At 32.7% G+C, this 23,045-nt stretch overlaps 1 protein-coding gene across 3 annotated transcripts in view; it reads right to left on the bottom strand.

Annotated features, from left to right (window-relative positions):
* Nucleotides 1-23,045, bottom strand: part of SEMA3A (semaphorin 3A) — a 530,091-nt gene that overhangs the window by 326,292 nt on the left and 180,754 nt on the right. For 2 of the 3 annotated variants that reach the window (XM_054237353.2, XM_054237351.2), the window contains one exon: nt 12,670-12,755. The gene's annotated coding sequence lies outside the window, so the exon portion shown is untranslated. Of the gene's footprint in view, nt 1-12,669; nt 12,756-21,054; nt 21,153-23,045 lie in introns of all 3 variants that reach the window. The other variant, XM_054237350.2, reaches the window with a different exon arrangement.

Below are 23,045 nucleotides of genomic sequence, written 5' to 3'. Positions count from 1 at the left end.
CTGTAAAGGTAAAGATTTCCATCATTCACAAAATGTGAATGTTGCAATTTATCTTTTGCTTGGGGCAAAATTTTTCAAAGGAATACATTTTTAAATTTGGAAAATACCTGAAATGAAATCCACATGTTTGCAGTCAGGAAACTATCTTTGTAGGTCTCAAAATTAGGTTTCCATAACTAGGCATTCTATTGACTGTGTGATTTGAGACAAATCATCTTGCGTTTCTTTTCTCAATTCTTTTTTCCTTATGCTTAAATTATGCGGCACAATCAATAAAACTATTCTAAGTCTAATTTTGCTTTCTTTGGTAAAACAAACCAACTAATAAGTTAAGAAATTTCTAAGTATGCCCTCTGATATTCAAGCCAAAGTTTAAACAATAATTTTTTTCAACTACATTTTGTATGTCTTCTCGGTGCACTCTCAGTTATGTTTTCATTATGATTCTGAAAACAAATAAACCAGTGTATTGAGGGTAATGATTGTAAAAGCTTTTGCTAACACATTATAATATCTGGATTTGATGACTCAAGGTATATCTATACATGCACAAGTTAAAGCCACCTTTAAATACGCTACTCATATTGTGTTAGAAGCAGCAAGAAATCATGAAAATAATTCAGCAAAACATATCATGTTTAGACTTAAACTTATCTAATCAAACAATTAAGTTACTAATTGAACAACTACAAGAGAATAAAACAGTACATAGAAAGAGAATTAAAATTCCCGACTTAAGAGAAAATATAATTTATAGAAGATCTGTCTTAAGAAACAACTTATAAGTGTGATGAATACTGTAAAATATGAAGGGCTTTGTTTTTTGTGGTAGTGCTACTTAGCTAAGAAATGGAGGTTTGTATACAGTTAGCTATTTAGAGGATGAGATTAAAATTAGGCATTTTAACATATCAAGTATTTGATGTGGTTCATCAAAATGGCCACTTCAACATGTGTACCCTCTTTTTCATCATAAACTTGAGCAACATACTCATCTACTAGTTTATAAATTACATGAGATTCATGGTAAGAGATGGAAGGATGTTTGTTTTACATATTATCCAGCAGTAAAAATTTCTCATTCCATCAGGTCTCACTGTCTTCTTGGATGAATCTGTAGCAGAGTGGTAAGCTATATAGCAAGTTAGAGCAGTGTTGCTCAGGGGCTTCTTTACTACTTAAAAAAGAAATTTGGGATGTTCTTTAAATTTATTATAAAACTGCAATTGATTTTTTCTAATGGCATAGACAACCAGATTCTAGATACCCTGAAACATTTTTATGATTATATATGCTTTTATTTTACTCATCTTTGTACCTCCATACTCTTTATTGTAGCTTTTAAATCAATATCCAAGGGAAATTATGTATCGTGAGTAGCAAATTCTACAAGATGTTAGGAAAACAACATTTATAAAATGCCATCATTTTATAAAAAATATTTTTACTGTAAAATTCCAATCAAGATGTCACACGTTGACAAAATGATAATATATTTAAAGGTTGAAAACCACTTCAATTATGTCAATTTTGTCAAAGTATTCAGTAAGATGGCTTTCTAAAAACAGTTTGATATTCTTTTTTAGATTTTTTTTTTTGAGCTGGAGTTTCACTCTTGTTGCCCAGTCTGGAATACAATGGTGCCATCTCAACTCACTGGAACCTGCCTCAGCCTTTCAAGTATCTGGGATTCCAGGAATGAACCACCATGCCCAGCTCATTTTGTAGTTTTAGGAAAGACAGGGTTTCACCAGGTTGATCAGGCTGGTCTCAAACTCCTGACTTCAGATGATCCACCCACTCCGGCCTCCCAAAGTCCTGGGATTACAGGCATGAGCTCCTGAGCCCAGCCAAAATTTTTAATCATGCTCGGTAAAGCACCACATAAAATACACACTGTTAATTTTATCTTAACTTTTCTGCTCTTCTGATTTCAAAAATAATTCCACAGTTTGATCTTAATTTTGTTGACTTCATAATTTTAGAATCCAAACAGAATTGTCCTTAACAAAGAAAGCTCAAAGGAACTTGCAAACACACATTTAGAATAAAATGAGATAAAATTCTGTAAAACTTTGAGGGTCTACTTTTCAACTTTTGTAATATAGATGAAAATAAATTGTTCCATAATTCCAATCAAAATAACTAATCTACATAGATCTACGTACAATGATCTACAGATCTCACTATTGTTAAAAGCCTCCTGCTCTATAATTATTTCTTCATCTTTGTTATTATAAGTTCTGGCTGTTGGATACATTTCCACTAAGGAAAAGGGAGTGGGACAGTTTTCATAGCAACTGTCTCAGACCTCAGGCAAATTCCCAATGACTGTGGGTAGCACTTCTAGACACAAATTGTTGCAAAGTCCACTTGTGGCTCAACAGGGATATCGTTTTGATGAAACCCAGATGAGCTGCACTGTATTTCAGTCTATACTCCCACTTCAGCTCTAGTCAATTACCTATGGTAATAGGAGAACAGAAATAACATGAGTAATGAAATCTGCAGATAATCCCAAAGCATCATTTTAGCTAATAATTCCCAATCTCTCTTTTATTAAACCTCTTACTAAAACTTCTTAGCATGTATTAAAATGAACAGATGTGAATCTTTGTCTTTTCCTGTGGTATAGACACCAGTAAGTTATAAAATGATCCTAAAAATATGGCCACAAAGGAGGGAGAACTGATTATCACTGGTATTGTAGATATTTATTTTTGAGAACCTCAGAAAAGTATTTCTTCTGCCTATCAAACCTATGAAAACACATTGCCATCATTCATAATAATTCTTGAGTTAAATAAACCTATGCAAAATAATGTAATTATTTATTAAAACATAATATGAATTCTAATTAAACCAGACAGATTAATCACAAAAGTCAATCTCCTCTCCCTTTCTTAACCCCAGGAAAGGCATAGCAGAGAATTAAAACAAACAAATATATTCATCCATTAAGACCAGGGGAATTATAAAAGTGACCACAACAATATAAGATTTCAAGGAATTGGGGGAATGATGAATTCACATAAAGTTTATTGATGTAGCAAATGGGAGTTAAAGACTTCTCAGGATAAGCAAGCACATTCACTCTAAGGAAACTGGGAGATAATCAGTACTAATGGCATACTCTACCAGAAGAAGAGATGAAGAGGCAACATTTTCCCATACCTTCTTCCAAAAATGTCAACAATCAGCAGATGTTTTTCCTTTGCCAACTACTGAAGAAACTAAAAGCACTGGAGATCTTTCTACATATTATCTGTGATGGTTAATATTGAGTGTCAACTTGATTGGATTAAGGAATGAAAACTACTGTTCCTGAGTGTGTCTGTTCCTGAGTGTGAGGGTGTTGTCAAAGGAGACTAACATTTGAGTCAGTGGACTGGGAGAGGCAGACTCACCCTCAACCTGGGTGGGCACCATCCAATAAGCTGCCAGCACAGCTAGAATAAAGCAGGCAGAGGACGATGGAAGAGCAGACTTGCCAAGTCTTCCAACCTTCTAATCCATCTAATGGGCTAGATGGTTCCTGCCCTCGAACATCAGACTCCAAGTTCTTCAGCTTTTGGACTCTTGGACTTACACCAATGGCTTGCCAGGGGCTCTTGGGCCTTTGACATAGATTGAAGGCTGCACTGCTGGCTTCCCTACTTCTGAGGTTTTGGAACTCAAACTGATCTACCACTGGCTTCCTTGCTCCTTAACTTGCAGAACTTGCAGATGGCCTATTGTCGGACTTTACCTTGTGACCCTGTGAGTCAATTCTTTGAAATAAACTTCGTTTCATTCATATATATATATGAATATATATAGAGAATATATATTCTCTCTCTCTCTCTCTCTCTCTAGAGAGAACAGAAATAACATGAATAATGAAATCTGCAGATAATCCCAAAGCATCATTTTAGCCAATAATTCCCAATCTCTCCTATATTAAACCTCTTACATATATATAAGAAAGTATCTATATATCCTAATAGTTCTGTCCTTCTAAAGAACCCTGACTAATCACATTTGGTAGTCCAGAGTAAAATGACTGACATATTAATTGGTCAATATAAGCAGTAGTCTGATAATTTATAAAACACCCTCTAACCTCTTCCATATCCAGTCTAATCCCCATCCAACACAGCACTTTCAAAAATGGCTTGATTTCTCACTTATAAATACTAGTGGACAGCTTAGAATTACCTGACCATGAGGAAAGCCGATAACATAAATAATGAACAAAATCCTCCAAAATCTCCAATATAAAGAGCTTAGAGGAAATAATGAGGAACATGAAAAATGTCAAGTCACAATTATAACTGATATTCTCTACTAGTAAGAAAATATATGTAATATATTAAAAACAATAAAGCAAGCAAACTAATAAGACTATAAGAAACTTACAGCTGGGTGCCATGCCTCATGCTTATAATCCCAGAACTCTGGGAGGCCAAGATGGGTGGATCACCTGAGGCCAGGAGTTTAAGACCAGCCTGGCCAACATGGTGAAACACCATTTCTACTAAAAATAAAAAAAAAATTAGCGAGGTGTGGTAGTGGGTGCCTGTAGTCCCAGCTACCCGGCAGGCTGAGGCAGGAGAATTGCTTGAACCAGGGAGGTGGAGGTTGCAATGAGCCAATAGCAAGCCATTGCACTCCAGCCTGAGTGACAAGAGTAAGACTCCTTTAGACACACACACATACACACACACACACACACAAAACAATGTAGGAATGAAATAAAAACTTCAGTAGAAGAGTTGGAAGATGATGTGAAGAAAAATTTTCATAAAGGAGAACATAAAATAGAAAAAATATAAATAGCTTCTGCACGGCAAAAGAAACAGTCCTTAGAGTGAATCGGCAACCAACAGAATGGGAAAAAATGTTTGCAGTTTACCCAACTGACAAAGGGCTGATATCCAGAATGTACAAAGAACTCAAACGGATTTACAGGAAGAAAACAAACAAGCCCATTCAAAATTGGGCAAAGGATATGAACAGACACTTTACAAAAGAAGACATACATGAGGCCAACAAACATATGAAAAAATGCTCATCATCACTGGTCATTAGAGAAATGCAAATCAAAACTACATTGAGATACCATCTCACACCAGTTAGAATGGCAATCATTAAAAAATCTAAAGACAACAGATGCTGGAGAGGATGTGGAGAAATAGGAACACTTTTATACTGCTGGTGGGAGTGTAAATTAGTTCAACCATTGTGGAAGACAGTGTGGCAATTCCTCAAGGCCTTAGAAATAGAAATTCCATTTGACCCCACAATTCCATTACTGGGTATATATCCAAAGGACTATAAATCGTTCTACCATAAGGACACACGCACACGAATGTTCATTGCAGCACTGTCTACAATAGCAAAGACCTGGAATCAACCCAAATGCCCATCGATGATAGACTGGACTGGGAAAATATGGCACATATACACCATGGAATATTATGCAGCAATCAAAAACGATGAGTTCATGTCCTTTGTAGGGACATGGATGAACCTGGAGAACATCATTCTCAGCAAACTGACACAAGAACAGAAAATGAAACACCGCATGTTCTCACTCATAGGCGGGTGTTGAACAATGAGAATATATGGACACAGAGAGGGGAGCACTACATACTGGGGTCTGTTGGAGAAAATAGGGGAGGGACAGCGGGGGGTGGGAAGTTGGGGAGAGATAGCATGGGGAGAAATGCCAGATATGGGTGAAAGGGGGGAAGGCAGCAAATCACACTGCCATGTGTGTACCTATGCAACTATCTTGCATGTTCTTCACATGTACCCCAAAACCTAAAATGCAATAAAAAAAGAAGGGGAAAAAGAAAAGAAAAAAATATAAATAAAACTAGTGGATCAATTAAAGAAGTCAAATATCATTTTTAGGATTAAGACTAGAAGGAAGAATTTATATGCATATATTTCATATATATATACATTTTATACATATATATATATACATTTTGATATAAATAGAAAATTTCCCATAACTGAAGGGAATGAGTTTTCAGGTAGAAAAGGTCTTCTTAATGCTTAGTATAATGAAAACAAAGTAAAGCAAATCCCAAAAGGCATAACATAATTACACTTGAAAATATCAGTGATAAAATTAGAATCCTAAAAGCTTTTCATTTTGGTATGGGGTACATGTTACATAAAAACAGAAATCAGAATATATTAAATGTTCAACAGCAGTACTACAGATATGGCTTAAAATGAAGACACAAATAATAAGCATGAGAATGCTGGAATTACTATATGAATGTCAGCCAAAATCATAGAATGGTAGAAAATATTCACACAACACACACACACACACACACACACACACACACACACACACACACATATATCAGAGGATTTGTCTTCATATTGCATAGTGTTCCTATAATTCAATAATAAGGCCAAAAAGCCAATGAAAAAGATGAGCAAAAGGTTTGAATAGGTACTTAAAGAAGATATACAGATGGTAAATACATAAATTAAAATATGCTCAATATTATCAGTTATCAGACATACAAATTAAAGATGCATTTAGATACCACTACATACACATTAAAATGGCTAAAATGTAAAAAGACTCATAACATGAAGTTTTGCTAGGATGTAGAGCAGGGGTCAGCATATTTTTTGTTTAAAGGGCCAAATAGTAAATATTTGATGCTCTGAAGGCTATAAGGTCTCTTTCACAATTACTCAATTCTGCCTTTGTAGTATGAAAGCAGCTCATTCATAAGCAAGTGTGCCTGTGTTCCCATATACTTCTATTTACAAATAGACCCAGATTTGGCTTAAGAACTAGTTTGCAGAGCCCTGATGCCGAGCAACAGGAACTCTCATATGCTGCTCAGGGAAATGTCAAATGGTACAACCGTTTTGGAACACTGTCATTTCTTTAAAGTTAAACATATACCTACCAAATAACCCTGATTTTCCAATCCACATGTTTTTCCAAATGAAATGAAAACACATATTCCTACAAAGACTTGTATACAAATACTCACAGGAAAGCAATTCACAAAGGACAAAAGATGGAAACAACTATATATCTAGTGAATGAATAACCAAATGTAGTATATCCATATATTATATTTATTCAATGGACTGCCACTCAGCAATAAAAAAAAGAAATCAACTAATAATACACATAAGTCATAGATAAATCTCTATTTTGCTAAGTGAAAAAGTATACACTTACCTCTATATACTTATTTATAATATATTATAATATATACAAATTAATGCATAGCATCAAAAAAGGAAAGAGTTATGACGAATTTTTCCTGGGTGATAAAAATACTCTATGTCTTGCTTCTGGTAAGGGTTTAAAGGATATGCACTTCATTAAAATCATGAAACCTGAGCCCTTTAAAATAGATGAGGTTTGCTTCCTCTAAATTATTTCTCAATAAAGTTAGTTTAAAAATAATATATATGTAGAGATGCCTCTGCCAAAACATTTTTACATAGCTCATGGAGTTTTATGCATAGTGTTTTGTCTTTCATACATATATCAACAAATATTTAGCCAGCCATAAAATCTCCTTCCCCAAACACAGTGGTTCTCTCAAGTGGTATATTATAAGTGTATTTTTTAAATTACCCAATCATTTTTGCTCCATTAAGTTTACTCATTGATAGACATTTCTTGGTAGAACAGGGGTCACACATTTATTTTGTTCAAAAAAACGTAAGTTGCTGTTCATGAAAATAATAATAAATAATGGAAATAATAAAAACTATAAAAAAGATTCTCAAAATAAATGAAAAAGAAAGTTCAGTAAAAGGAATATCTTGAATGCCAGATCTTACTACATAAGGGAAACAAATCTAGAATTAGAGTTAGGTTTTGGGGTTCTTGGTTTCTGTAATTTGTATTCATCTTGGCCCCAATTTCTTAAACACTGAGCTGATTTTTCTAAGTTCCTCCTGGCTCAGAAATTTTGTAGACCTAAAAGCATTTAATGCAGATTATCAAAGAGAAAGAAAAATAGAAGAACAGTTGAAGAAAGAATAAATAATTAGCCAGCAAAATAAATAAATAAACGGCTCTATCTGAATTTGAAGTTGGACTTGTGCAAACAAGCAACGAAGATTTTCAAAGAGGTAGGTGACATTCCACACCTACTCATAACCATTCCAATCTCCACCCTCAATGGGTGCAGAGGAGGTTAGGCATGTATGCTAGATTCTCTCAGGGGCAGAGCCAAGTCTCTAAGCACTCTTTATGACTCTGTGGCATTAACATTTGAGTCAGGCCATGAGGTAAGAGCTTGAGACTTGACCGGGTCACCAAAGTTGCTTGTAGTAAAAATGTGAACTCAGCTGCAGCATAATTTTCTTAGTATTGCTAAGCCATCTCTTCCTTTAAAAAATGTCTAGGAATTTTTTAATTAAGAAAATATGTTCGGGCCGAGCGCGGTGGCTCAAGCCTGTAATCCCAGCACTTTGGGAGGCCGAGGCGGGTGGATCACGAGGTCAAGGGATCAAGACCATCCTGGTCAACATGGTGAAACCCTGTCTCTACAAAAAAAAAAAAAAAAAAAAAAAAATACAAAAAATTAGCTGGGCATGGTGGTGCATGCCTGTAATCCCAGCTACTAAGGAGGCTGAGGAGGCAGGAGAATTGCCTGAACCCAGGAGGCGGAGGTTGCGGTGAGCCGAGAATCGCGCCATTGCACTCCAGCCTGGGTAACAAGAGTGAAACTCCGTCTCAAAAAAAAAAAAAGAAAATATGTTCTAGTTCCTCCAATCATCTTGTAAGTGGTTAGAAAACAGACTGAGATATAAATATGTATACGCTAAGACAACTTATTTGAAAATCAAAATTAAGTAACAATTAGTCACAGCTAAAATAATAGGCGAACATAGTGACTGTTCTTCATTAAAAAAAATAAATGTTTTAGTTTGTTAAATACAGATGGTACCTCACATGACACTGCTTCAATTTAAAAATTTTTCAACTTCACAATGATGCATGAGCGATACACAATCAATAAAAACTGTACTTGGAATACCCATACAACTATCCTGTTCTTCACATTTAGTACACTATTCAATAAATTACATGAGATAGTCAACATTTTATTATAAAATTGCTTTGTGTTAGATAATTTTGTGTGACTTTAGGCTAATATAAATACCTGAGCACATTTAAGGTAGTTTAGGCTGAGCTACCATTTTTGGTAGGTTAGTTGTATTAAATGCGCTTTCAACTTACTTTATTTTCAATTATGTGTGGGTTTATAAGAACATAATCTCATTGTATGTTTGGAAGCATCTGTACTAATATTCCTTAGATAATTTTAATGTTTTTAATGGTTTTGTTTTAACTAAATTCACCAGCAACATTTCTATACCAAAAGGTTCTTATTCTTTCTTTCACTCACTCACTCAAGTGATATTGTCTGTCCATTTAAACTGGTGGTTGGAGGCAGGCATAAGGAAGAAAAAAATAGGGGTTCATAAAGCTTTCAAAAGAAGCTACTCATGGATGAAGGTGTTTAAAAACCATAAATATGGGCAAAAATGCTTTAATGTACAAAATAGATACACTTCTGAAAAATGCGTGAAGTAAACATTCAATTATATAATGTATTAAAGCAGAAAGCTCCAAAGTGTAGTGAGAGAAGGCACAGAATCGGAAGTCATGTTCTAGTTTCTAATCCTGGCTCTGCTTCATTAGTCTCATCCAAGTCACTTCCTCTTTCTGTACCTGTTTCCTCATCCAAAATATAAGGGCAATTTTCTATCTGCTCCAAGTACTGCACCAGATTATGAAGATCAATCAATAATACAATTTGTGAAAAGTGTTATAATAAATAATTACTTGCCAAATAAAGAATGCTTGTCAATAAAAGAAGAAACATATTTTTCACTTCAAATAGCTTACAATCCTGAAAGGAAAAATAAGACTTATACTCAACCATTAAAAATATAGAATGCTTTTACAAATAAGATGAATGTAGTTTCAAAACTAATCATAGCAAAGAAAAACTATTTCAAATTTCAATTGGTAAAATATTTTAACATATATAGATAAGTTTAAACCAATAAAATTAAGTATTGCTGACACTAATATATCAATGAGAAAATGAAATAAAGTAGAGTAATTTTCTCAAAGTCAAACAGTGATACAGCTTGGAATTCCAGTACTATCTGGGTCTGTAGAGCAATTTTAGACGAGGCCATCTCCCCACAAACCAGATCAAACTTATTCAATGATCATATAAAAATGAAGGCATCTAAACTTGAATGAAATATAAATTATATACTACTGTTGATCTTTGCGTTCTGGTTTTTATCTATTTCCCTGTTATCCACATATTTTCGATTTTACTTTTTGCTAATGTGAAATTTTATTTACTTTCTACTTTTTAAATAAATGCTTGAAATCTTTATTATAAGATTGCTAGTAAGGCATTTGTATATATTTAATCTAGAATTTGTTTAGAATCAAATATATATAAAGCCATGTTGAGGGAATAGTCAACAATGGCAGAACTATTCTCAGATTTGGAAGATGAAATAAATGTATTATAGATCCTGATATGTAGGCATTGCTTAGGCAAATAAGTTATTTGCTGATAGAATTACACAAGAAAAATACATCGTCTATGCTTTTAAATAATTATTTATATAAGCTATTTCAAAACTCACTTGATATGTTAACCATTCTTTTTCAGGTTGCTTCCATTACAAAAAAAAAAAAAAAAAAGCAAAAAGAAATAGACAAAATGAAGGTCTAACAGCCCCCAATTTGAGATGACCAGATATTTTCCAACCAATTGATATTTATGTATCTCAGCTTGTATGTGTTACCCAAAACTTAGAATTATAAATTAAGTCCTGCAAATAGTTCTATCTGATATAATATCTGGAAGTAAAATTTCATCAGATTTTAGTCATATTTGCTAAATATTTTATAAACATTTATTTGTTGACTTCTATCCACTATCCTGTTTCAATTCAATATGTGTATTGTTATTTGCATTGAGTGATTTAAGACTCATTCATATGAGCCCTTAATGTTTTTATAAGTTAATTTTTAAGAACTGGCTTGATTCCAAATAAACATGAAAAGACAGTGGTGGCAATGACAGTGACACCAGATCTATGTATAACTTTGGCCTTTATAAATTTGAAACAGATTTTAATTAGTACCTTGAAACTTCACCTGCTGAATCTTGCCTCCTTTACTAGTGAACTTGGAAGTAATTGTAACTGGAGGAGCAGAAGCTTATTATTTGCCAAAAAAGGAAGCAAATGTTTAGTCTTTGTGTGTATGATTCACTCATGAAAAACAATCACCAGAAAATTATTATTGCGGAAGGCTGAAAATTATTCTAGGCAAATAATGAATATATATATATATATACATATATACACACACACACACACACACACACACATAAATATATATATATGTGTTTATATGTATGTATAAATGTATATGTATGTATTAGAGAAGTGGCACTACAAGTCATTTTTTAAAGTTTTAGTGCTCTATCAATTCTAAAGATATGATGTGTATTTCCCATAAAAGAATCAAACATCCTTACCAACACAATTTCAACATACATCTTAAATCAGTAAATTTTTGCCTTATATGATAAATGTTTCTGTGTATGTAAAAGATGTTTCCACATATAGCATTATATATTTTTTCATAATTTTTAAATTTTTATTGGTATGAATATGAATAACTATGAGAAAAATGTATTTGTTCACATTTAAATGGGAATAATCACCCAGTTAAATCAAAAGAGAACCAATAAAATTGTGAAGTCTTCAGATTTACTATAGTAAAAATCAAAACAAAATTGACAAATGAATTTTATTCTACTCATAGGTCCATAAGAAAAAAGAAACATACTTAAATTGAGGGTTATTTTGTCTTAACAGTCCCAAACACTATAGATCTTCAAGAATATGTTTTCATTTCTTTGTTTATTGTAGCCATTCTTCTTAATAGCAACACACATAACCATGGTGGAATGGTAAGCTTAACCTTGCCAAATTTTCCTTCTACTTCATACAATGAAATGAATGCTGAGAAACATTTATGGTTGAAAAGTGTTAAAATAAGTAATACAGTATGTATACATTCAGATTTCCTGACTATATTTTGCCTTATAGGTGGTATTTCAATCTCACATGTGAGGTCGAAATTAAGATGGCATAACACATTATACACAGACTTCTCCACCCTGAGTGTGACACCCAGCCTTTGAGTGGATTCTTGATGACAGTAATCATATGGGGGCCAAGAAATATAAAAAGGGCAGGTTAGCTAAAGGATTTTTGTGGACAGCAATATGCTCAAATTTCAGCTTTCTCTTCTCTGTGGCTCCTGGGGAACATCACAAACCCAGTGAAATTCCCAAGTAAGAAGAATTTTTTTTAAAAACCAAAATGGTAGCAACCCACCTCTTGACATTTTGAATTGCAATTCCTACAAACTGATTTATGTTTTAAATGTTGGAGCCCTCTCATTTACCCAAATAATTCTACAGAAGACTATATAAACAAAAAAAGAAAGTGCTCTTTATTTTAAAAAATTATCTTACCAATTATATGCCACAGAAGTACAGTAGTATCTCTAAATTTTTATTAAACTTATTAATAGGCAAATATGTGTAAGTCTAATTATCTTACCTTCTTCCAGGAAAAATTCTTAATTCCTGAGGTACAATGTATTCGGTCCAACTTGTTATTGTAAGTACTTGGACACTTTAAATATCCTATAAAAATAAATGAGTTTATTCTTAAAATTCAATATAAAACAAATAATTAGCAATCAGTTAATATATGCTCCAATTAAATAAAAGTCAGTTTAAATTTCTTCAAACAACCTCTATATCGTGTGTGGGATAATGTATGAAGGTAAAGGAATTATGGAAGGCAAGTACTGAATCTGACAAACATTTTACTCTGGCTCATCCAAACAAAGGATAATTTGTAATTACTAATCGGATTTGAGGTACTTTGAAATATTTCATTATCTAGGCTCTGACTACTATAGAATAACTGATTTATTTGAGAATTAGGTGAAACACTAACACATTCTATTGATTCGCCCATAATACTATGATGTCATTAACATTTTTCACTGCTGATGATGAAAGGCTCACACTGACAACCCAGCTAAGCAGTAATTTCATGGCACTGTTAGCAAATAACTGGATTTCACTTAGCTTCTCCTTTTTTTCTGAATAAAAGAAATGTACCAAATATTTAAAGTACACAGAAATTTTAAATAAATAAATTTTTCAAACATTAAATTTAAAAAGTGCTTTGGAAAATTTCATTAAACTAAAATAGGTGCTATGTAACATTAACTGTACACATTTCATATTTGAATAAATAATATAAACAATTTAGAAAACAAAATAAAGACAATTCAAAGGTGAGCCAATGTATTAATATTTTGCCTTTGGAAAAAAATTTATAATTTGGTCAAAACAAAAAAGTATGCAACGGAGATTCATTAGCTAATTTATTAACCTTACTAAACATTTTAATCTTATTAAACACCGATAAAAGGATATAGGTTCTAAAGTAGTATTTTTTCCAATCCTTTTTTAACCATACTATTTCATGAAATATAGAATATTTCTATATTATCATATATTTAAAAAATAGAATATATTATCCTACATGTATTTTTCAGCAGACATTTATTGGATCACTTGCTGTGTGATAGAATTAGATAAAATTTAGTGAGTTGATTTAAGCAAAGAATTTATGCTAGGTGTATAGGTAAGTTATCAGTTAATGGTACCCAAAATGTATATACAGGCATTTAAAACTCAAATGTAGATACCATACCAGACAGCCCTTGGAAACATGCATCATGAGATGGTAAAATTATTTGAAGGTAGTGATTAGAAGGAAAACAAGTTCTTTGTGGGAGAGAAGTCAATCAACTGAGGAACTAGGATTTTTTTGAAGAATCATCAAGGTGGATATTGAAATCGCCATCATATATGACAAGAATGGAGTTGAAGAGAGTAACAGTAAACTACAGCTAAAATCGCAACAGAAGAGGGGGAGTCAGAGGTTGGTGGAAGATTTCTCTAAGGAGTAGTAGCAGAGAATATCTACGGATGTCTGGACAACATGGCTAGGAGATTTTAGGGAGGAGAAAGTATATTGCTCAGGAAGCGGCACTGAGGAGCAAAGAACATCATCCTAATCCCAATATCTCCCAATCTCAGTGCTTTAAGTGGAGTGTGAGAGAAATATCCTTTTTTTTTTTTTTTTTTCTGAGATGGAGTTTTTTTTTTTTCTGAGATGAAGTGCAATGGTGCAGACTTGGCTAACTGCAACCTCTGCCTCCTTGGTTCAAGCGATTCTCCTGCCTCAGTGTCCCAAGTAGCTGGGATTACAGGAGCCCACCACCATGCCTGGTTAACTTTTGTACTTTTAGTACAGAAAGGGTTTCACCATGTTGACCAGGCTGGTCTTGAACTCCTGCCTTTGCCCTTCCACAGTGCTGGGATTACAGGCATAAGCCACCTTGCCAGGCCAAAATCTGGCCTGGTGTGTGATGCAGAGTCATCAGGCTTCATTTGGGATGACGATAAAGGGAAACTTTACAAAAGTGAAAGATAAAAGGACTTCGTTGGTGAGTTTCAGAGAAGTCACTGAAAGGGAAAATTAGAAGATGAGTACAGTCTTAGGGATTAGGAATGATTTGGAAGTTCTGAGTTCCTTCTGGTGACTGACATAAAATGAGAAAGTGACTATAATGAGTTAACTCCTATTTTTTCCTATCCAGGAGTGTTTCGATTGCTTAAGTGTCCATTTAACTCTTGATGATGGACCTCTTTGACCCAGCAAAGGGTGTGTAAATTCCTCTTGACTTCTCTTGATGGACGCTTCTAGGCTGGCAATGGGTCAGCCTTTCTACCTTGACCCTAACCAGCAGTGGCCAGTAGAAGAACATACATTACATGTGGGCTTCTTTCTACATACACAGTGTTATGAAATAACAGGTCAGAAGGTAGTCCAGTATTCATTTGTTTATGATGGTTAGGGCAGTCCTCTCTGAATTGGTAACATTTTTTCTGAGACCTGAAGGAAGACCATGCTGATATTTTGATAAGTGTTCATTGAAGAGGCAATAAATACAAAGATTCTTAGGCAAGATCATGCATTAACTATTCCACAAACAGCAATAAAGTCAGCAAGCAATGAATGAGAGAAGGGTGATGAGAGAAATATGAAGATGTAAATAAAATGTGGTTATAAGTATAAATGAAATTTAAATAAGAAGGTAAATTACAAACATTGGTATTATAATATAATTCCTATTTAAAAACAGGACATTGATCAAATCAAAATATTGTAGAAAACATACATAAGTTATGTAAAATATAATTAAAATAGCCCAAAACACCATAGAGGTTTTAACTATTTTAGGTTTCTCTATTTCACATTCGGTCAATGAAGTTATCATATTGGTTGAAAATATCATTCTAATACACAGAATATTGTTGAATCAGAATAATGATAATTAGAATATACTTGTCTGACAAGAAAAAAACATAATTCCTCTAATAATGTAGAGATTCTGCTGGTACAAATGAGTTTTTCACCTATCTCTGGGGAAATTATATGAGCCAAGCTGGTACCTGCAGATACAAAATAACTGATCCAACCTGACAGGTTTTTTTTTTTTTTTAATTCACACCATATAATTTTTCTTTAAAAAAAAAATCTGTCAAAAGAGGTTCCATTGGTGTCAGGTAAAGATTCCTAACAGGCATACTTTTAACTTGTTCTAAAATGATAGTAACAAGTAAAACTTAAATGGGAAACTCCTATTACAAATAGATGATAATTCTTTATCTTATCTATTTGTTTTCTTTGATCCTGGTGTTTTCCTGGAAATTCTAAAGGAGTTGTGACTTTGATAAATCTGATGTCTGCTAGTTCTTACAGGGCTGTACTAAGAAGAAATAAAACATTATACTCTCTGCTGTACTTGTTTTCATTAAGCAGTGATTTACTAGCAGTTAGAATTGCAATGTACACTGCTCGTTTTCTTTAAAAATAATATAGTAAAATTATTGGAAAGACTTAAAGCTGTATTGCTAGAAAAATTCATTCCAAATTTAAGATATTTCCCTCCTCCTCTTCTCTCCCTCCATCTCTCCTTCTGTTTGTCTCTCATAAGAAGGTGGGAAGATGAGGTAATTTGGGCAATAAAAATAAATAAATTAAAAGGTAATCAATTAAGGTTTAATTTCATTTTACATGCAGATTTCCCAGTGATTTTTATTAGTATTAGTAGATACATTATATATATTTCTAATGACTTGAAGTTGTTATACTGAATATTGAATATATATACTAAAATTACACAAATTTAAGTAATTTCAAACAAGCTTATCTTTAAACATACAATTTCAACATTTTATTAATACACTGAAAATACTAAATATACTATATCAAGAGGTTTTAGGTGCCAAATTAAATTACACATACAATTAAAATATAACTTTCTGGCTGGCTGGGACTTGTTTTATATTTGCTTCCATATCCACAGTGAATAGAACAGTGTCCTTAGGAAGTTGCATTAAAAGTATCTAATGAATATACATTTTATATAAATATCTCTATTAGAATAAATGTATGAATTTCAGTAAATGAAGGAATGTGCTCCCATCTCCTTTCCTTTATTTTACAGAGGGAGTCACACAAATGAGTTAGTACATCGTAATATAATGTGATAAGTATAATGATGGCCATATACGCTGAATGCTTAGTAAACGTAGAAGTAAGAATCTAAATAAGACTACAAGGTTGTTCATGCTCTGAAGTCTATGAAGAGAAAGTTAAAGATGAATGGTAAAGATTTATAGTACACACTTCATGGATTGATATATACATTAGGCACCATGGAACATTGCTCAGGGAAGGCAAGTACACTTTTCCGTACCCAGAACAATGTTTAAATTGTGAAAAATATGTTGGTTTCTAGAATATAAAAAAGATATATAAATTTAAAACTAAGAAACATTTAATTAAATATCTATTAATTAACCTCTCAAACTTATCAGTTGCTAAATTGAAACCTTTCATAGTTAAGATTTTTACCCTTTGCAAGTATCTCCCAATAACCATAATAATTATTTTTAAGATTACAGATAATTGTATTGAAGTGAAAACACACCTTTATAAAGTCCTTTCCAATTTTCTCAAACATGAAAACCCATAATGCTTAATATTGGGCAAAGGTAAATTTTCACATATTTAAAATATTATGAGGTGATGCCACCAAAACGAATAAATGACACCTAGGACATCAGAACACCTACAACACCTCTGTATCATCTTCCATAAGCCTGAGATTATAGCCTATTATTTTTCTTAATATCTTTCTAATATGTTGCCAGCCACCCCAAGTGAATCTCAACATCATCTTTTCTTATACTGCTTCTGACACAAGCTGAAAATAAATGTAATTGGTAACGAATGTATATGACATCTTTTAAGTCAGCAACTTCTAAATCTAAATTGTTGTTGATGGTCTCTAGTGCGGAAACATGAAAATCAAAATTTCATCATTTTTATTTTTCAGTGAGATCATAAAGAATAGGCAAATAGAAAATTAACATGTGCCCTTCTTTAAGATTCTTTAGGAAAATTGCTCCCTTGAATAAACTTTCTAGTGTCTTTTTCAGCAGATTTTAAATCAGCCTGGAGAAATTTCTTGGGACAGTTTTGGTTCATGAAAAGGTCATGAAGAAATCCCCAGTGGTAACAGATCATTCCTAAAAACTTGTTTAAAAATTACACTAAAATGATATTTCCCTTGGAAAATAAACAGAAATTCTAAAAACTATTATACAACTAAAGAAACCTGGAGCTTAAATGCTTGAGTTTATTCATATATGAAGATCTCACAGACATTCACACGTATGCATTTTATAATATTTATATATTATTTGCATGTATATATACCTTATGAAACATACAATATTAAATACATAATGCATATCCACAACACATATGCATATGTACAAACTTGTGTGCTTTTACACACATGCTGTGTAAACACACACTCTTTGGAGAATCCTTATTTGTATATGCTTTTCTATCATTTTAATTAGGTAACCTTTGAACCTAAGTCACCCAAGTGCCCAAGTATTCAGTACCACCAACATTTCTGGAATCCCTATTTCTTTCAGAAGATATTTTGATATTCATATATACATATATATTCCCTTATTGTGAATATATGACTCCTGATAAGACTTTAAATTTTTCTATTATTTCTTAAAAGTTATGAACTTTTGTACAAACATTATGTTGGAACCTTCCTAATGTTTGCACCATCTCCTATTCTAAAATTATTTGCAATACAGTTTTATTATTTTTCCTCTTTGAATTATTATGTTTAAAATATTTCTCTTTAATCACACTATCCACTTTAATTACATTATGCATTGAAATTTATCATTACTTTTTGAGAGTATCAGCTTGATGTATTTAATTACTTATTTTTTCTAAAGTTCTATTGTCATTTTAACCCACAGATTCCGATTTTGAATGTAAAACAGTTAAAATCATATGAAGAGTAAAGTTATGCTTCTATAAGCCCTCTCACCTAAGTTATTTGTTTTGTAATTCCGTAGAAAAAAATATTGATTCATAGTTCTTTGGAAATAAATCAAGTTAATTATTTAGTTTCCTCCTCTGTGGTCTTAATCATTTTAACAATAGGTTTTCATTCTTTAAATTATCTGATAAGAAACTGGTATTGTTTCCTCCTCCCCCTCCTCCCCCTCCTCCTCCCCCTCCTCCTCCTCCTCCTCCCCCTCCTCCTCCTCCTCCTCCTCCTCCTCCCCCTCCTCCTCCTCCCCCTCCTCCTCCTCCTCCTCCTCCTCCTCCTCCCCCTCCTCCTCCCCCTCCTCCTCCTCCTCCTCCTCCTCCTCCTCCTCCTCCTCCTCCTCCTCCTCCAGTTGGATGGCAACATATACAGTTTTACACTTAAGGTAATAAATAAAACTGTGGTTGTTGAATGAGTTTATTAGAGCAAGGTCTTGAAGTGTATGCCCAAATGTGGCTTATGATGAGTGAAAGAGATTATCCTTTTACTAGTATAATACTCAACATTTTTACGCTTCCTATGTGTGTCTGATAGCTTCTCAGGTTCATTCTAAAATTGGTCGATGTCCTAGACATTTTGATAGTCTGATGTCTATAAGATCCTCTCAGAATCCAGTAAGTGAGGCTACTCAGCTTTGTCATTAGTTAAATAGGTAAACTTTTAATTAAGGCAAAGACTGTCATAATCAATGATTTAGTTCTTTAGTAACATCAGACATATAAACATTATAAACAGACATCCCTGCAATAGGATTAGACTTTCCACACCACTTATTTTATACTTAGTCATATGACTTATGTAGGATAATATGACATGACTACAAGTAACCTGTGCCACATCTGAGTGAAGCTTTAAGTGCCAGCTCATTGTTCTGCCTTCCTCTTTTCATTTTGCCATAAGGCTAGTATGTCTCAGATTGGGGATGGTTCTTCATTTTAGAATGATGTGTAGAGCCAAAGCTGTCCATGAGAGACATATAGAATGTGTAATACATAAACTTTGTTGTAAGCTATATAGATGTTGAGATCATTTGTTACCATGGTACAACTTATTTTATACACACTGGAATATGAAACAGAAAGTGCACAGATGCAAAAGGTATATACAAGACAGCATATCAGAGACAATAGTCACTTTTGCTCAGTGAAGCAATGCTTGCTTTAGAGAGGATGGACTTTATGCTGTGTCTGCCTCATTATAGCAAGAATGTTGGGAAATTGGCAGCTAAGACTTGATCAGAGAGTCATTTTTGTCAAGTAAAAGCCGGTTTTTCCTAAATATAAAGAGGAGGAAAACAATGCAAAACTAATGAGGAAAGTAATTTGATTTGTTTTAATCTCATAATAAATCCAACATAGTACTATAAAATCATGAAGAAAAAAGAATACATTAACTGAAAATATCGTCTGGAAAAGCTTTTGGTTTGCTATGAATAATTTTCTACTCACTGTTCTAGCTGGTGGAATGAGATCAACAAGTCAATCATTTCCAAAAGGGTAATTACATTTACCAAAATCAAACTCCAAAACACTAAACATTGTATCAAGTTGAAATTTAAAGATTATAAATGTAATCAGTAAATTTGTCAACTCATTAACAGGTAGAATATGGAATAGCAGAGGATTAGGTTGGAGAGGACATGAAATATTCTCCTCCAGATATTTTTAACTTTTGAAAATCTTAGTTTCATTAATGACACTACAACTGCAGGCACAAACTCAATGAAGGAAAGACCTCAATATATAAAATTCTACACATTTTCTCTGTCTCCTCAGATGACTGGCACAATAACAATACACAGGATTTTGAGTTCTATTTTTAAAATAGCATGTATGACTATTAAGTCCTATAATCATAGGATAGAAACAAATAATAACAAGTCATCTAGATGGTCCCCGGTTAAAACCGGACTTCATGTAGTTTATCTCTTTATTAACCAATTATGTAAGCAATCTTTGGTGACTTAAATCTTAATTCATCCTCTCTTTAAAAAAAAAAAAAAAAGCTGAATCTGATAAATGCAATAAACTATAATTCTTGTTCCAATAACTCAATTTAGCAAATGTTTCAGTAGATATATGGTTAAGAAATTCTGGGAAGGGATAGCAAAAAAAAAATTCATAAAATTTTATAAAAAGCTTATTTTAACTATATTCAAATAGATTACTGTGACACCTATATTTTATATTATGATGTTTTGATGCTATTTAATTTTGAAAACAAAGTCACTCAATAATCTGATTATTAATCTAAATATATGCATTGGATAAAATTGTAGGGATTACTCTTTGTCACATTTTATATCTTTAGGTATTTTTGTATTACTAATTTTTTTTATTTTAAAATTTTGTCTTTCTTCTTCTAATTTCATTTTCCTTCCTCTTTTGTTATTTATAAAAAGAATGGGAGCAGTGGTGTACCTTTGTAGTCCCAGCTACTCAGGAAGTTGAGGCAGGAGGATTTCTGGTGTCCAGGATTTCACTAAAAGGCCAGCCTCCACAATTAAGGAAGACTCCACCTCAAAAATAAATAAATAAATAAATAAATAATAAATAAATAAATAAATAAATGCTCCCTGTTTTCATTTTCACCTAATTTCTTTCATTTTAATTTGAGAGAAGATAACTGTGATAAAATTGCTCAAATTAGAAAGATCACTGCTTAATTTATCATGTACAATTTTTAACTTGCAGCATAAGTATTGTAACAAAATTAAATCCAAAGTAAGCATCAATATAGAGTCACTTGGAAAAAATTAATTAATATTTTCAAGTAATAATAATTTACAATCCTTAAAATGAATTAAATACTTATTTCACAATGCACAGAACAAATGTACACAAAATAAAAATTCACTTACAAACATACAAAAAACTTTAGTTTTGGGATCATACATAACATATTACCACCCTATGAAGTCAGCCATTAACAAGATAAAAGAGTTGCTCTAAGTCTATATATTAAAATTATGTTTGGAAGCATTGAGAGAGGGAGAGAGGGAGAAAGACAGAGAGAAAGAGAGATATTTACCATTTACCTGTGAATCTTCTCTCCTATTACTTGATTTTTATATAAGATGGATTTTTTTATCTTCCATAATCACATAATATTACTTGATTTTAAAGCTATAATCCAGAATTTTTTCCAAAATTGTTAGTGGTCAAAGAAAATAAAGAACAAAAAGAGGTGTGGGGTGCCCACAATCAAGCCGATTAAACTGCAGGATCTGCAGTTTGTCAAAACCTTTTTGTTGCCTCACATTTTCTAAAAATGGAAAAGGTGAAGCTTTCACAAGTAGCAGGCTCCCAGTTAACCAGTATGCCCAGCACAGCACACAGCTCATGATAACAGCAACATTTTTTTTTTCACACATAAGGAAATACTACTATTAGCTGGTACCCATCATCATAATATGGCACTTCTCCGTATTAATGTGAGATTCAGCTTATGGACCTTAAAAACTCTTTCTATCCCTCAGGCTACATTTGTCCCAAAGAAACACAGTCACAATGTAGCCTTGAGGGACTTTTACACAAAACTTATAGTAGTATACAGATTCTTTCCTTGGAAAGAAAAAATATAAAACAAAACTGGGTCACTAATGGTGATTGTTAGTACAGTAAAACTAAGAACATGCCATTATTTTTCTTATTCACTTTATTTTCTGTTATACTCTCTGATTTTGTAGAGATAGAAGTGCTCTGTGTGGAGAATTAAATATGGACACTATGATAGTCACACATGATGCTATGTATCAGTGACAGCATACTCTATCAAAATTCATTTCTTTCTATCCCTCACTCTATGTAGGTGTTGCAAGTAACAGTCTAAGGCTTTTTATATGTTTGTGGAATAGAGCTTTATCATAAGATTGTTTCATTTTTTTTACATTTTAACTTATATTTTTACAAAATCTTTATTTTCCTATATATCACTATCTCTCAGCTTAAAATTTTAAAAACAAACATAATTTTATTGATATTATTCTTCATTTTTCCAGGCATCTGCCTTTCCTGTTCTAAAATTTGCAGTATATTTCACATTCACTATACTTGACTACCCCTTGTCTCAACATATTTCCTCAGTTATTGTAGTTGCTGAGTTGCCAATAAATTATTTAACTGAAATAACTGTTATCTGGTGGACAGCATTTCTTAGGACAAACTCCAGGAAAATGCAACTACTTTAGGAAGTCTTGAAAATGCAAAACTGTATTAAAAATATCTGATTTCTAGGTAACCTTTGAAAAAATATTGTTTAAGGTATATTTGTTTCTTAAAATTCAATTTATCTAGAGACAATTGGTGTATTTTTATGCCATAAAAATAGCATGAATAATAAAATAAGCAAAATAAACAAACAAAAAAAGAGAGTTGTCCATAAAATATTTTAGGTCATCTCTAGACCTCCA

Source organism: Callithrix jacchus, chromosome 11 (genome assembly GCF_049354715.1).
Source record: "Callithrix jacchus isolate 240 chromosome 11, calJac240_pri, whole genome shotgun sequence".
NCBI lineage: Eukaryota > Metazoa > Chordata > Mammalia > Primates > Cebidae > Callithrix > Callithrix jacchus.
The sequence above is the reverse complement of the archived record's forward strand: the minus strand, read 5'-3'. Positions and strand labels throughout refer to the sequence as shown.